Source organism: Prionailurus viverrinus, chromosome E1 (assembly GCF_022837055.1).
Source record: "Prionailurus viverrinus isolate Anna chromosome E1, UM_Priviv_1.0, whole genome shotgun sequence".
NCBI classification, from domain to species: Eukaryota; Metazoa; Chordata; class Mammalia; order Carnivora; family Felidae; genus Prionailurus; species Prionailurus viverrinus.
The window spans coordinates 3,391,587-3,408,679 of NC_062574.1; the positions used below are offsets into that span (position 1 = coordinate 3,391,587).

The 17,093-nt window shown below is 49.3% G+C and overlaps 1 long non-coding RNA gene across 8 annotated transcripts in view; it reads right to left on the reverse strand.

Annotated features, from left to right (window-relative positions):
• Positions 1-17,093, reverse strand: part of LOC125151649 (uncharacterized) — a 72,962-nt gene that overhangs the window by 29,697 nt on the left and 26,172 nt on the right. For 6 of the 8 annotated variants that reach the window (XR_007146894.1, XR_007146897.1, XR_007146896.1 and 3 more), the window contains exon 6: positions 585-659. The exons of 1 other annotated variant lie outside the window; for it this stretch is intronic. This is a non-coding gene — a long non-coding RNA (uncharacterized LOC125151649). Of the gene's footprint in view, positions 1-584; positions 660-918; positions 1,736-17,093 lie in introns of those variants that run through there. One more of the 8 variants, XR_007146898.1, reaches the window with a different exon arrangement.

Here is a 17,093-nt window from a genome sequence, read left to right on the forward strand (position 1 = left end):
TGGTGGAATTGCAATGGTGGAAGAGAAGGGAAGCCACGCCTACGGTAGGAATGTAGGAACATGGAAGAGGAAACATCAGCAGCCCTGTCTTCCCTGTTAGCAGTTTGCTGATTGAGGTGGGAAAGGCTGAAAGCAGACAGTCTGGAGCTATGATACCTGGTCTACAGAGTTTTTAAAATTATTTTTAGGGAGAGAAAGTGTGAGCATGAGCAGGGGAAAGGGGCAGTGGGAGATGGCATTAAATCGCCCCTACTTCAAAAGCTCATCTGGTTCATCACACTTCATTAACCATGGCCGAAAGTAGGGACCGCAGGGGTCCTCCTCAGGGAGGCGCGGGAGTACTAACTCCTGACCCGGATGCTTTCCCACCGAATCACTTAAGGCAGGAATGTCCCTGGCAAATTTTCTCGCTTAAGAGGGCTCCCTCAGATCTAGAAAGAGCATCGTTTCCAAAGCATGTTCCGCAGAACCCTCGCCCAAGAGACGTTCTAGCCATCGCTTCTGGGTCTATGTTACGAACGTCAGGGAACATCAGGGACACGGGGCTGACTGAAAGGGGACAAATATCATATGATCCCACTTACGTGAGGTCCCTAGAGGACTCAGAGGGGGACGGGAGTTGAACGAGCAGCGTTGCCAGCCGGGAAGACGAAACTGTCCTGGAGAGAGAGAAGGTCATGGCCGTCACACAAGGGTGTGAGCACGCTTAAGGCTCGCGAGCCGCGTTTCGCCTTACGTGTGCCTCGCCTCACACACCCAGAAAGAGCCGTTTCCACCATTTTCGGGGTGTCACCAAACAAACCGGCCTGAGGACGTCTGAGTCCTACCCCCTCCAGCCCCCCACACGCCCCCTTGGTCCTGGCGGAGCGCAGCGCATTCATAAAGGACTCAGAGAAGTCCTAGATTGAAGGCTGTTTAATTCAGTTTAAGTCAGGCATTTCCTCCACTGACTACAGATGCTTTTCTTTTCACGGAAGACTGTTAATAGCCCGCACGATGGTGCACACTCCGGGAGCCGCTGGTGAAGAGTTTTGTACTGTTCAACATCCTATCGATGCCTCGCTGGATGCTGTTGGCAAGCCTAAGAGTTAGACCCGGGTGATGTTCCCCGATTACCGTAAATATTACAGTCTGTCGATTTCTTCAGCAGTAAAGAAACGGGGGCTCAGAGAAGCCAAGTCCTGGCTCAAGTTCAGCGGCAGAGACGAACCAGAACCCCTGTTTCTGAAACCTGGATCTGGAGAGAGCCCCGCAGGCTCCCTGCTCGTCACCTGCTACCCCTTCTGGGTGCCCGGATGTGTGAGCAAGTCCCCCGAAGAGACTCAGAACCCCGGGGCTGCTGAACGGCAGGTCAGATGGGAGACACCACAGGTGATGGAAAGACCCCAGGATTGCGGGCTCCTGTCCCTCACAACGCAGAGCCCTTGAAAGGCCCGTGCTCCCAGGCTCTTCTCCTCTGTTCCTTTCTCCAAAATAGGGCAGGGGGAGTTTAGAGAGGTCCCGTCCCCTACAGCAATTCCTGAATTTTCTTGAGGGAAGACTCATCAGGGTACCGACTAAAACAGAGATGCCGGTGAACTAAGCCAGACACGGAAAGACGAATGGCGCATGATCTCGTTCGTAAGTGGAATCCAGAAACCTCAGCAAACTCGTGGGAATAGAGATCAGGTTTGGGGTTGCCACAGCTGGGGGTGGGAGGGATCGGGCGAAGGTGTCGAAAGGTAGAAGCTTCCAGCTGTAAGGTAAATAAATACTGCGTGACTGTGGTCAACCATGCTGTATGGTATATTTGAAAGTGGCCAGGAGGGGCACCCAGGTGGCTCAGTCGAGTGAGTGTCCAGCTTTGGCCCAGGTCGTGATCTCACAGTCTGTGAGTTCAAGCCCCGCACCGGGCTCTGTGCTGACAGCTCGGAGCTTGGAGCCTGCTTGGGATTCTGTGTCTTCTTCTCTCTCTCTCTCTGCCCCTGCCCTGCTGTGCTCTGTTTTTCTCTCTCTCAAAAATAAATAAAAATGTTAAAAATGTAAAAAAAAAAAGAAAGAAAGTCGCTAGGAGAGTAGATCCGAACATTTCTTATCACAAGGAAAAGAGAATTTTTTGGTAACTGCTTAATATTAACCCACTGCAATCATCATTTTGCAACATATATGCACATCAAGTCATTATGCTGTACGCCTTAAACTCATACCGTGCTGTACGTTAATTATATCTCAATAAAACTGGGTACATAAATAAATAATGCTGGGGCGCCAGGGTGGTTCAGTCGGTTGGGCGTCTGACTTCGGCTCAGGTCGTGACCTCGCAGTTCATGGGTTTGAGCCCCATGTCGGGCTCTGCTGACAGCTCCGAGCCTGCTTGGGATTCTCTCTCTCCCTCCCTCTCTCTCTCTGCCCCTCCCCTTCTTGTGTGCTCTCTCTTTCAAAAAGAAATAAAAAATAAACATTAAAAAATAAGGCTTTAAGGCATCTACTGAAATCATTGCTTCACTATATACTAACTAATTTGGATGTAAATTTAAAAAAAATAAAAAATAAAGTTAAATCAAAAACAAAATAAGACTTCAGTCTCCTCCTCTCTAAAAAAATATTAAATAATTAGTAAAATGCAGTACACATTCTCAGGCCCATTCCCTGGAGACTCTGACTCGTAGGTCTGGGGCAGGACTTGGGAAGGTTTGAGTATCTCTGACCTTCACACTAAATGGGGTCAAAACAGAGCTTCTCTCTCTCCCTCTCTGCCCCTCCCCCCCTTCCCAAATAAACAAATAAATAAATGTTAAAAACATTAAAGGGATCGTAACAATATCCTCTGGTTTCGTTCCCCATTGCACAGGTAGGAGGCTCAACAGAGCTGAAGTGATCGTCCAGATTCACACAGCTACTTTTTCTAACTTTTAAAACAGACACGGAAGCACAATACTTCTTTCCTCCAGGAACACGATGCGGGTTCGTTAGGGTTTTATGATTTTATTGTAAGTGTATTTATTTCCTTTAGAGACAGAGAGGGACAGAGCGCAAGGGGAGAGGCAGAGAGAGGGAGACACAGAATCGGAAGCAGGCTCCAGGCTCTGAGCCCGGAGGGGGGCTCGAACCTCCGAACTGTGAGATCATGACCCGAGCCGGAGTGGGACGCTTAACTGCCTGAGCCACCCAGGCACCCTGGGTTTTTAGTCTTTAAAGAAAAAAATGCATCTGTACGCTCCCCTCTGCCCGTCCCAGCAAACCGGCCCCGTTCCATCCCTCCTGGCCCAGGGGGAGACCCTCTTTCTCTCTAGCTTCCCTGCCTCTTTCCTGCTCTTTCGGGAGGTCCCGCCACCGCGGGGAACATCCAGGCCGCCATCTTCCTTGCTGGAGACCCAACTCTGCCTGGAGCCCTGACCCAACTTGCTTCCCGCGTGTTGATGGAGGCCACACGGTGTTTGACTCTGACTTCCTTCTGAGCGCACGGCTATCTGGGGCTCCAGCTATGCGGCGAGAGGGAGCCGGCAGCCCGGAGCTCTCCCTCCCCGAGGAGCTCACCCCCACCCACCCCGGCTGCAGGGCCTGTGCCCCAGCAGGATGAGCGAGCTGGATGAGCCTCGGGAGGCTGGGCACACGCAGGGCATTGCATTCCGAGGCCGCTTGGCAGGGCCCTGCCGGAGAGCAGGTGGAGAAGTCTGAGGACACTCAGTTCCCCAAATTCCTCTTCTGAGAGCCTCAGCAAATTAGTCTTTTCAAACGAGTTAAAACCCAGCTCCTCCCCACACACATCTACACCAGTTCTCTTTATTTCGGGTCACAGGAGCGGCGTAGCTGAGATCTAGATCCATAGATCACTGATGCTGTGGAACTAGGAACTGTCCGCCTGCCTTTGCCGGGGACGCTCTGCTCCCGATTGGGGCTGAGGAGCCTGGGGTCAGAGCTGCTCTGTCCGCAGGGTCTTCCCTGAGCGGGCTTCCCCCCCGCAAGGGCCTCAATGCTGCACGGACCCTGGGGTCCTTGCCAGGTAGAGGGACGTGGCTAGGAGCCACAGACCGGGCTTTCAACCCTGGTCTTCGGGCTGCCTGGGGATAGCGCTGCCACGGTCTGGGGCTGGTTCCCATCTGGAAAATGGGCATAATGCTGTCTGGTTCACGACGTATTACACGAGAGGCTGTGTGTCCCGTGCTGGGCGCCCCGCTGAATGCCAGCAAACGGCAGCGATGATTATTTCCTTGAGCTCTTGGAACACATCTGACTTTTCCACGGCTCCCCTTTGCTATGAGGAATGCCACCAAGTATGATGAGACGGGAGCTAGACTATGGCCATCACGGAGCCTAAGTAATGACCATCCGGAAGTAATTGATTCCATCAAGTAAAAACTCACTGCACACACACACACACACACACACACACATACACACAGGCCATTGGGGATGTTTTCTCAACTCCGTCCATCTCCCGTCAAACTCTGTGCTCTCACCAGACATAGCGTTTCACCCTGTGCACCCAGGCTCACGCTCTGCTCCCTATCACTGTGCACTGTTCCTCTACCTGGAACTTGCTCCCCTGATCCACTCAGGACTCCGGCTCATTCTTCCAGCTCAAAGCTCCCTGCCTGTGAAGCCCCCTCTGAAGCCCACGGGGAGATGGAGACCCTTCATCGACTGCCGTGTTTTTTATGTTCCTATGATGGCGATTGTGTATCTGGTTTGTTTTTTTTTTAATTTTTTTTCCAACGTTTTTTTATTTATTTTTGGGACAGAGAGAGACAGAGCATGAACGGGGGAAGGGCAGAGAGAGAGAGGGAGACAGAGAATCTGAAACAGGCTCCAGGCTCTGAGCTGTCAGCACAGAGCCCGACACGGGGCTCAAACTCACGGACCACGACATCATGACCTGAGCCGAAGTTGGACGCTTAACCGACTGAGCCACCCAGGAGTCCCAGGTATCTCGTATTATTTTTTTTTTTAATTTTTTTAATTTTTTTTTCAACGTTTATTTATTTTTGGGACAGAGAGAGACAGAGCATGAACGGGGGAGGGGCAGAGAGAGAGGGAGACACAGAATCGGAAACAGGCTCCAGGCTCTGAGCCATCAGCCCAGAGCCCGATGCGGGGCTCGAACTCACGGACCGCGAGATCGTGACCTGGCTGAAGTCAGACGCTTGACTGACTGCGCCACCCAGGTGCCCCTGTGTATCTGTTAACAAGTCTGTCTTCTCACTATGGGAGACAATTTGAGGATGAGGACTGTGACCTTTCCACTTTGAATTCCCATAACCTGCCACAGTACTTGGGCTCAGGGTCATCACTCAAGAGAATATAGGGCGACAAAGAGCGTAACTCGCACAAGGCTGGAAAAGTTGAAGCAATACCTGAATTGGAGGACAGAAGCAACAGAAAGCCAGGAACCGGATAAGAGGCCATGACAACATTTTGGGGCAGACAGAGGCAGGTCTGAATAAGGGCAGGGGGGCTGAGGCTTGGGAAGGAGGGCACATCGTTGAGGGACGACGCACGGTTAGAATGATCGGGACGCTGAGGTTGGACAGAGCCAAAACTGTGACCAGGAGCCGGGAAGTCTCATGGAATTTTCAATGCTCTTATGTGTTTTGTGTCATTTGCAAACATCGCAAGGGATGTTCCTGTGAAATATAAATGAATTATTACAGGGTCGCCGATGACTGTTGTAGAACCAGCTGAGTTACCTCAGCCAAGTCTTTGTCACTGTTTCGTTGCCTGTGAAATGGGATCATCATGGTGGCCCCCCTCCACCCCTGCCGTGGGGCTGTGGTAAGGATTCAGTGAGTTAAACCTTGGGACGCTCTTGGAGCAGCGTCTTGCACACAGTCAATGCTCCACAACTGTTGGCTGTTTGAAATATTATTATTCACACATTTCCATCTCAAGAGGCACCCATTCATCCCTGTATCTACGTAGCTCCCTACTTGTGACAAAAAGTCATTCAGTGGCTCCCAGAGACTTGCATGGGGCAACTCATCAAAGGCTTTCTGAAGGGTGTGACTGGGGGACTGAAGGCCACATAGATGGAGAGAAAGGAGGCCACCCCAAGCAAGAGCCACTCATGTCCCAAGAGGAAGGGCAGGATGCTATTTTTTCCACATGGCTCCCAATGGGCAAGCCTCCCAACGTGAGTTGAGAGGGAGAAACTGGAACTTGAATCCCTCTCATTCTTCCAACCCGCCATTAATCCCGCCATCTTGCTCATGACAAAAGTGAACATATCACAGGGTTTTGATTCTGTCCTCTTACCCAGAACAAGGGTGAGAGGTGCCACTGTCTCGATCAAAGCTGCTATTGGTCCCTCCTTGTGAATGGAGGTTCAAACGTCAGAGACTCCGTGGAGCTATTCTGGAACTCTCCATCCGTTCTGCCCTTGCCTTCAGACTTGCCTGTCTCAGTCCTCCGGGACAGGACTCTGACGCTGTAAGGTCTTTGGTTAGCACTGCCATGTTTTGAGGGGGTCACACAGTTAATGCCTTTGTGTTGGAACAAGGTCTCCACTGTGCCTCTCTGGGTGAAAACAAAATCCCTGAGACACAGAGCTGACTTCCAGAAAAGACTCCCGTGCTAAGTCAGCCAACAGACTCCAGAGCTAATCGGAACCAGATGTGAGTTCTTTCACTGAAATATATTGCAGATCACAGATTTATTTTTTGAGAGTACCTATAATAACAATTAAAATCATAAAATGTGTTTTCCCTAGATATTTTCTCCTAGTCAACCAAGCAATATAGTCTGATAAGTTGGGGCTAACCTGTGCCAAAACCAACATATTTGCTTTGTTAGAAATCTGCAGAATGTGTCTGTCTGCGTAGGTGTGCTGGTCAGACTAGGGACAGCCGCCAACATGCAAACAGTTTCCTAAAATATCCGTGCACGCAGGAATGATAAGCAGACTACACGGGTTTGCGGCTGGGAGGTGGGGAGAGAGAAAAGCCGGGGGGAGAGGCACACAGTAAGCGGCATTAAGCATAATTCGCGTAATGTGGCGATACTTCCTGCGTTTACAAAACGGGGTCTCCCAAAGAGCCCAGCGGCCGATGACTTTCTCCGCACCGGCATCTGTCCCAAGGTCAAACGCTGGGCTCACGGCCACCCTGGGAAGCACAACTAGGAGATTCACCAGGTCATCCCGTCAGCAGAAGTCTTTTACCGAGGCTCAGTTTTGTTTTGTTTTGTTTTGTTTTGTTTTGAAGACGTGTTCCGCTTTCCCAGGAGCTGATCCCCCGGCCCCCCGAACAGCCTACTCAGCCAGCTGGGGTCAGCTGGCCCCGCTTGGGTCCCTACTTTAGGGACAGTGACCCAGCATGCAACTCGAAACACCAGCAAGCAGGGGCCTCCCGGGCCCCGCACCGTCCGGCCCTGGGGGCCTGTTGCTTGACTTGCTGGCATTCAGTTCTATTCCTCTGTTTCCCCTCCTTCCCACCTCCGGTCACAGCCCCTTGTCTGTATGTTGTTGTTTCCACACCCGCTATGGTCTTTCATGACTACTTTCTGTTCTCCCTGCTTTTGGTAACAGCCACCCACCTCCATATAGAAAAGCAGCGCTCCCACTCTCAGCCCTGGGTCCCACTGGGGTTGATGACACCCGCCCCTAACCCCACGCACATGCCCAGGCACCTTGGGTGGCACACACCCTAAGCCTGGTCAAAGGATTAATGATGGCTTCGGTGAAGGCGTGTGATCGGTGATGGTTTTAGACTTCAGGTCCTTTCTTTTAAAATGTCCCCTTTTGGGGGCTGCCTGGGTGGCTCAGTCGGTTGAGCGTCTGACTTCAGCTCAGGTCACGATCTCGCGGTCCCTGAGTTCGAGCCCCGCGTTGGGCTCTGGGGTGATGGCTCAGAGCCTGGAGCCTGCTTCTGATTCTGTGTCTCCCTCTCTCTCTGTCCCTCCCCCGTTCATGCTCTGTCTCTCTCCGTCTCAAAAATAAATAAACGTTAAAAAAATTTTTTTTTAAATGTCCCCTTTTAGGGGTGCCTGGGGGACGCAGTCGGTGAAGCATCTGACTTTGGCTCAGGTCATGATCTTATGGTTCATGGGTTCGAGGCCCGCACTGGGCTCTGTGCTGACAGCTGGGAGCCTGGAGCCTGCTTTGGATTCCTCGTCTCCTTCTCTCTTTGCCCCTCCCCTCCCCACCCTCTCTCTCCCAAAAATAAACATTAAAAAAAAAAAGTTCCCTTTTAGGGGCCCCTGGGTGGCTCAGTCGGTTAAGCATCCGACTCTTGATTTCAGCTCAGGTCATGATCTCGTGGTTCAGTTTGTGGGATTGAGCCCTGAGTCAGGCTCTGGGCTACCAGTGTAGAGCCTGCTTGGGATTCTTTCTCTCCCTCTCTCTCTCTGCTCCCCCCCTGCTTGCTCTCTCTCTCAAAATAAATACATCATCATTTAAAAAAAAAAAAGAAATTACTTAAAAACAATAAAAATAAAAAATAGTTTTCAAATAGTTAATACATTCACATGGTTCGAAAAAAAAGTAAAGTTTAAGAAGCTAAAGAAAATAAAATAGGGGGGCGCCTGGGTGGCTCAGTCGGTTAAGCGTCCGACTTCAGCCAGGTCACGATCTCGTGGTCCGTGAGTTCGAGCCCCGCGTCGGGCTCTGTGCTGACTGCTCAGAGCCTGGAGCCTGTTTCCGATTCTGTGTCTCCCTCTTTCCCTGCCCTTCCACCGTTCATGCTCTGTCTCTCTCTGTCTCAAAAATAAATAAACGTTAAAAAAAAAAAATTTAAAGAAAAATAGGGACCTACGAGTCTCTACGTTAAACGAATGCACTGAAAATCTGAGATGGCACAGGACATTTTACATAGTCTCAGAGGACCTCCCCACGAGGTTCGTTACAAAGGGATGAAGAGTAATTTTACGGACGAGAATCTCGGCAGACAACACCTTCATGAAGCCGTTAGAGTTGATGACATCATCAGCGATGCGACAAATCAAAATCACGTGCCACCTGACGGGATGAGATGTGAGAAGATCACAGATCCCTTCGGTGACGGCCCTGCCGGAGATTCCAGAACCCAAATCTAACTGTGAGGAAACGTCAGGCGCGCCCAAGTTGAAGGACCTTCTCTAGGGCTACTGGCCTATAATCTCCACGTCTTCGAGGGCTGAGAAGGCTCTTGAGGACTGTTCTAGGCTCTCGGGGACTGTTCTAGACCGAAGGAGACCAAAGACAACTAAACAGTCATGCGTGATTATGAACCGGATCCTTTCATTTCTAGGAAGGACGTTGCTTGGCCCTTGGCGAAACGTGAATGGCGGAAACGGGTCTAATGTTAATTTCTGGTTTTTATCGATCGTATCGTGGCTATGTCAGAGAAGGTCCTGGCCGTAGGGGATCCACCAGGGATGATGGAGACATCCTATCAGCAACTTATTCTCTTTTCTTTTTAAGTTCATTTATGTATTTCTTTCTTTTTTTTTTTTTCAACGTTTATTTATTTTTGGGACAGAGAGAGACAGAGCATGAACGGGGGAGGGGCAGAGAGAGAGGGAGACACAGAATCGGAAACAGGCTCCAGGCTCTGAGCCATCAGCCCAGAGCCCGACGCGGGGCTCGAACTCGCGGACCGCGAGATCGTGACCTGGCTGAAGTCGGACGCTTAACCGACTGCGCCACCCAGGCGCCCCACATTTATGTATTTCTGAGAGAGAGAGAGAGAGAGCACAAGCTAGGAAGGGGACACAGAGAGAGAGGGAGACACAGAATCCGAAGCGGGCTCCAGGCTCTGAGCTATCACTGCAGAGCCCGATGCGGGGCTCAAACCCACGAGCCGTGAGATCATGACCTGAGCTGAAGTCGGACGCTCAACTGACTCAGCCACCCAGGTGCCCCTCGGCAGCTTATTCTCAAATGGCTCAGGGAAAAAAAAAAAAAAAGTTTTTTTGCTTTTTGATTTTTTTGTCTTGTTTTGGTTTTTTGGTTCATTTGTTTTTCGTTTTTACCATACCTGCCGCTTTCATATAAAGTGGAGATTGTTTCAAAATAAAAACAATTGTTTGAAGCTACCTGGTAGAAATGTTGCCTCTGATCCCTGACCCCCTCCCCCTCCCCAAGAGTAGGTAACCATATATCCTGGTGTATTCTCTAGAGATCCTCTCTCTCCTGTATGTGTAAGAATGAAGAAGTCAATGCCCATGGTTTAAGAGGCACTGTTTGCCACCAGGTTCTCTGAATCACAATCTCCAAAGGGTCTTAAAACTTTGTCGGGGCTCAAGACCCAGTCCTGGGTACCTTGTCCCTCATCCCCATGGCCCTTGGGGATTCCCAGTGTGGTGTGTGAAACATCTGGCTCACGGCTGACCCTTTCCAAGTCACCCTGCACTCTTGGTTAGCGCTCTTTCTCTCCTCCGTCATCAAAAGTCACACGGCTTTGCAGAAATGAAAGGGACTCCGGCTCACATAGCTCATCAGTCCAAGGCCACTAGCCCACGGGAAACATATAACATGGAAGAACCTCATTTGGGGACACGGAGGGACGCTTAGATTTTTTTTTTTTTTTGAGTGCGATATTTCGAAGAGTTCAACGTATCCAAACGTTGAATAACATTAGGTTACTTGAAACAGATAGAGTCACCCACGAACAAGTTTTCACTCCAAGTGAAGAGAGAGACAAGGAAGGAAACAGGGCTGAGAGAGAAAAAGGTTGAGAGAAAATTTCCGGCGCATCCGCAGAGGCCAGCGGCCCTGTCAACTGTCCTGACACGACCGGCTTTCCGTTGGCTTCTTGTGCCGTAACCTGGGGTGTGGAGAGAGGGAATTTCTCCTTTTGAGACTGAGTCACGGAGGCCTTTCCCACAGCCTCTCCCACAGTAGAGCTTTCTCTGTACCTCATCTGTGGTGATTTCTCATCGACTCCCAGATCAAGAGCCAAATTACCATTCCTCAGGAAGGAATGCCTAGTGTGCAAATTCTCTCCTGTCAGAGGCCCGTCTCTAGGTCAGGCTCTTGGTACAGACGCTTCCTGGTGTACGAGTTCCTCTCAGACACGTCCTGTGATTTTCCACTGCACGGCTCCTCTTTGCGGCTCCCATCATGGCTGACCCTCCTGCCAGTTCGCACTGCTGTCATCCCCTGGCTGGGAACCAGCTTGGCCTTTCAGGGACCTCGCTCCTCAGGGAAGCAGGGCCTCTTTGTTTCGGTTTTTCATTCGGCAAATGTGTTCGGGAAGCCCTCTGTGTGCCCGGCGATGGCGAAATGCTGAGGCTGCCCTAGGGCACCAAGATGGCGCCCGTAGCCGTGGCCCCTTCATGGGGCCTGTCGGAGGGCACGGGAGGCCACGATTTAAACCACACATTCAAATAGTTCATTACCAGGGTAGCCGGTACCCTGACAAAGTATCATGTGAGAGGCTCCTGACTTAGGTTGAAGACGAGACATCGGAAGGGAGGGAAGAAGGATGATGGGGAGTTAGCCGGGGGTGTAGGAGAGGCAGGCGAACAAGGAATCGCTGAAACGTTTTCCACAAAGAAGGTTACGTGACCCAATTTATGTTTTTTTAATGCTTATTGAGAGAGAGAGGGGGAATGCAAGCAGGGTAGGGGCAGGGGCAGAGAGAGATAGAGAGACACAGAATCCGAAGCAGGCTCCAGGCTCTGAGCTGTCAGCACAGAGCCCGACGCGGGGCTCGAACCCACAAACTGAGATCATGACCAAACTGAAGTCGGATGCTTAACCGACTAAACCACCAGGCGCCCCTAAAGTACCTTAAAAAAATTTTTTTAATGTTTATTTATCCTTGAGAGAGAGAGAGAGAGAGAGGCAAGCATGAGTGGGGGAGGGGCAGAGAGACAGGGAGACACAGAATCTGAAGCAGGTTCCAGGCTCCGAGCTGTCAGCACAGAGCCAGATGTGGGGCTCAAACTCATAAACTGTGAGATCATACCTGAGCCAAAGGTGGATGCTTAACCAACTGAGTCACCCAGGCACCCTGACACAATTTATGTTTTTAACAGATCGTTCTTTTTTTTTTAATGTTCATTTGAGAGAGAGAGAGAGAGAGAGAGAGAGAGAGAGAGAGAGAATATGAACAGGGGAGGGGCAGAGAGAAGGGGGGAGAGAGAATCCCAAGCAGGCTGCATGCTGTCAGTGCAGAGCCTGATGCAAGGCTCGATCTCACAAACCGTAAGATCATGATCTGAGCCGAAATCAAGAGTCTGATGTTCAACCGACTGAGCCACCCAGGCGCACACCCCCCTCCTCCACCCCACAACAGGTCATTCTTTTTTTTTTTTTAATGTTTGTTTATTTTTGAAAGAGGGAGACAGAGAGCAAGCAGGGGAGGGGCAGAGAGAGAGGGAGACAAAGAATCCAAAGCAGGCTCCAGGCTCTGAGCCGTCAGCACAGAGCCCGACGCAGGCCTTGAACCCACAAACCGTGAGATCGTGACCTGAGCCGAAGTCAGACGCTTAACCGACGGAGCCACCCAGGCGCCCGTCATTCTTAATAAGAAGATAACCCAATTTTAACAACGAGCAGAAGACTTAAACAGACGCTTCCCTGAAGATACGTAGATGGCAAATAACGCATATGAAAGGGTGCTCAATATTATCAGGCGTTAGGAAAATACAAATTAAAGCAACAATGAAATATTCCACCAGAATGGCTGTAATGAAAAAGAGTGACGATAACCAAGTGCTGACAAGGACGTGAAGGAAATGAAACCCTTAGTCCTTGCTTGTGAGAATTACAACCATACAGTCACTTGTGCAAACAGTTGGGCAGATTCTTAAACATCTTTCTTCTTTTAATGTTTATTTATTTATCTTGAGAAAGAGAGAGAGTAATAGCGGGGGAGAGAGGCAGTGAGAGGGGGAGAGAGAATCTCAAGCAGGCTCCACGCTCAGCACAGAGGCCGACGTGGGGCTCGATCCCACAACCATGAGCTCATGGCCTGAGCCGAAATCAAGAGTGGGACGCTTAACTGCCTGAGCCACCCCAGGCACCCCAGATCCTAAAAGTCTTAGCAAACTCACCAGATGACTTGGCAATCCCATTCTGAGGCCATACACCCCAGAGGAATTAAAGCGTGTGCTCATACAAAGTCTCGTATCAAAAGTTCACGGTAACGACTTTCGTAATAGTCCCAAACTGTAAACAACCCAAATGTTTTTGTCAGCTGATGAAACATAAACAAAACGTGGGATACGCATACGATGAGAGACAACTCAGTAATGCATGAACACGACGTCAGGGTGAAGGACTGATGTATTCTACAACACAGAGGCCCCTCAGAAATAGGGCGCTGACCGAAAGAAACCGCGCTTATGTAAGACTACACAGGGTACGGCTTTATTGATATGAACTTTCTAGAAAAGACAAAACTATAGAGCCAGAAAGCAGATCAGTGGTTGCCTAGGGCTGGTGGCGGGAGCAAGGTACGAAATAAATCTTTGGGGTGACGGGAAAAATTCTAGAAACTGGACTCTGGTGATGGCTGTACGGCTAAGTTTTACTAAAACTTGTCTGACTGTCCCTTTAAAATGGGTGGGTTTTACGATATGTAAATTATGCCTTCATAAAGCTACTTAAAAAGAAAAAAATATTTAAAAATCATTGGGGGGCAGAGTTAAAGATAGAAGACAATTTGGAAGTCTCAGAGGTCAGAGTACCTTCTCTGGTGCTTTGTTCCTTAGACTCTCGTCTCCAGAAGTCAACCTTCCTTAAAAACTAATGCCCAAACCACCTCTCCGTAGAAAAGGCCAGAATACTAGCACATTCTTAACACACTCTGATTCGGCAGACAAAGAGAATGGCACGAGGAACCCACCACAATTAACAAAGGCACTCAGGGCGTGTTGACCGCACAGCGTGTCTAAGAAGAGTGGGTGCGTACATGCGTCATAGTCGCGCGACAAAGGGTCAATTCTAGCGTTGCTTGGCCAAGACAAACGATGATAAAAAGCAGTTGGTCTTAAAGAGAAGTTGCAAAGTCCCTCTTCGGTAACAGAAAAGTGGTTCCTAATTTTTAAATTGCAGTCCCCGCTGCCACCCCCTCAAAGTTTCTAAATTCATAGACTCTCTTCTCCACCCCTCCTCACCCTCGTATTCCTCACTGGATCTAGCAGAGGGAAGGCAATGGCAAACATATATCAAGGACCAAGAGGTTGAGTTTTAGAATGTCTCTAATTCCACCCCCACCCCCCACCCCACTGTCTGTCCCTTCTTCCCCTCAATCCATCTTTCCAATGTCGGTTCTATTTTTGGTATCACCCTTTTCTTCTCCTGGGTTCTGTTATTGTTGGGTGGCCCTGGTTGTTGGGGCCTGGGCCAAGAGTATAAATGGAGGCCTGGTCTGTTATATGTCTAATTATTTAGAAATTGCAAACCAGGGGCGCCTGGGTGGCTCCGTCGGTTAAGCGTCTGACTTCGGCTCAGGTCACGATCTCACGGTTCGTGGGTTTGAGCCCCGCGTCTGGCTCTGTGCTGACAGCTCAGAGCCTGCTCGGGATTCTGTGTCTCCCTCTCTCTCTGCCCCTCCCCCACCCATGCTCTGTCTCTCTCTTTCTCTCAAAAATAAACAAACATTAAAAAACACCCTTTTTAAATTAAAAATAAAAAAAGAAATTGCAAACCAGCATGTCAAATTGTTCAATAAAGTATGTGCCACCCTTGAGGGCACGGACCCAGGCAGCCCTTGAAGTGGGCTTGGGGCCAACTGGGTGGGTCATTTTGGAGTCCCAGTACCGAAAGTGTGGTCTACTAGGGAAGAGGGAAGGACAAGTCTTCTTGGCTGAGAGGAATCCTTTAACCTTTGGGAGGAGGGCTGGAGGTTGGTGGGGGGCAGGGGGTGTGCTGTTGTCTTGGCCCAAAGGCAGTACTGATTGTCTCGATAGATTGTATGAATAGATTTCCCGATATTCATCCATCCTCGTGATTCTGGAATGAACCCTGCTTAGTCATGCTTTTTTATATACTGCTGGATTCCATTTGCTAATGTTCGACATAGGAATTTTCCATCCATATTCAGAAGTGACATTGATCCCTGGCCTTCTGTATTTGTGCTAACGTTGTTGGGTTTTGATATCAGGGGTGTGCTAGTTTTGTTAATTGAATTGGGAAGCTTTCCATCTTTTTCTATGTTCTGTAACAGTGCTTTCTTTTCCTCTTAATATGCGAGGCATTTGTAAAAACATTCCCACTGTGAAAAATTCAAACCATACCGAAAAAGCAAAAATTCTCCTTGACTCTCCCTTCAAATCCTAAGCCCCTGCCAGATGTGACCACATTACCCATTTGCTGGGTTTTCTTCCAGAACATTTCATTTCCATCCATACATGTACCTATATATAACATGGTGCCTTTTTTTTTTTTTTACATAAATGGGATTAAATTCTACATACTGGATTGTAGGCTTTAGGTTCCATGTGTTTTTTGCTTGTTTTTACTTAACAACATATCTTGGAGAATTCATCATGATGTCAGTACATACAGACCCATTTCATCCTTTTAAGATTCTATAGAATATATGTATTTATTTTAAAATATTTATTTTTGAGAGAGTGTAAGCAGGGGAGGGGCAGAGAGAGGGGGACAGAGGGTCTGAAGCAGGCTGTGTGCTCTCAGCACAAAGCCCGACGTGGGGCTTGAACTCACGAACTGCAAGATCATGACCTGAGCCGAAGTCAGACGCTCAACCGACTGAGCCACTCAGGTGCCCCTTAAGTTTATTTTGAGAGAGAGAGAGAGAGACGCAGAGACAGAGGGAGAAAGAGATAATCCCAAGAGGGCTCTGTGCTGTCAGCACGAAGCCTGACCTGGGGCTTGAACTCATGCACCCACGAGATCATGACCTGAGTCCAAAATCAAGAGTTGGATACTTAACCGACTGAGCCATCCAGACATCCCTAGAATAATTTATAGTATGGGTATTTTTAATATATATATTTTTAGACAGAGAGAGCAAGAGGGAGAGAGGGGCAGAGGGAGAGAGAGAGAGAGAGAGAGAGAGAGAGAGAGAGAGACAGAATCCCAAGCAGGTTCCACACTGTCAGCACAGAGCCCAACGCAGGGCTCGATCTCACGAACTGCGAGGTCATGAGCCGAGCCGAGAGATCAAAAGTCAGACGCTTAACCGACTGAGCCACCCAGGCGCCTCTGAAAACGCTTTTCCTGATGCCCTGTTCTTGTTGTGTCTAGAACTGTGGCACACAGTAGGCACTCAAGAAACATTCACGGAATAAACAGGTGAACGAAAGACATTTTTGTAAATGGCTCTTTGGATGAACAGATTCTTCAGATTAGGTACCAAGCGGCGGGGCTCTCAAGGTGGGGGGGGGGGGGGAGGGGCAGGCATTACAACTTCAGTAGATACTGTCCGATATCTCCAGACCCCCAGTCCGACCAATCTACAGTTCCAGTAATACCCGAGAGAATTTGCTTCCTCTCTGGCCAACATTTGCCATGAACACGCTTGACTCTTTGTTCAATTTATGAGTGAAAAACAAAAAGGTATCTTACTGCTGTTCTAACTTGTTCTTCCTTGACCATATTTTTATTTTTCTTATGGACTTGTTGGAGAGTTTTCTTTATTTTGGAAAAACATGTGGCCAGCATTTTCTCCTAACCTGTAGCTTTTGACTTAACTTTGTTTCGCCGCATTAAATACATTCTGTTTTGATGAGTCAAACTTGTGAGTTTTTCCTTTATGCTTTCCCGCCCCCTCCAATTTGCATCTTGTCTAATATCAGACTCACCGCTGTGGATAACGAGACATCTTCATACTCAGGGAGCGCCTGGGTGACTCCGTCGGTTGAGCGTCCGAATCTCGATTTCGGCTCAGATCGTGATCCCAGGGTTATGGGATGGAGCCCTGCATCGGGCTCCATGCTGAGTGTGGAGCCTGCTTTAGGTTCTCTCTCTCTCTCTCTCTCTCTTCCTCTGCCCCTCTCCCCTGCTCTCTTTCTTAAAAAAAATTAAAAAATATTTTCACACTCAGTCATAAAGATTACGTTTTCAAATGATAGTCTTTATTAAAATTTTTTTTAATGTTTATCTTTATTTTTGAGAGAGAGAGAGAGAGACAGAGCGTGAACAGGGGAGGGTCAGAGAGAGAGGGAGACACAGAATCCGAAGCAGGCTCCAGGTTCCGAGCTGTCGGCACAGAGCCGGACGC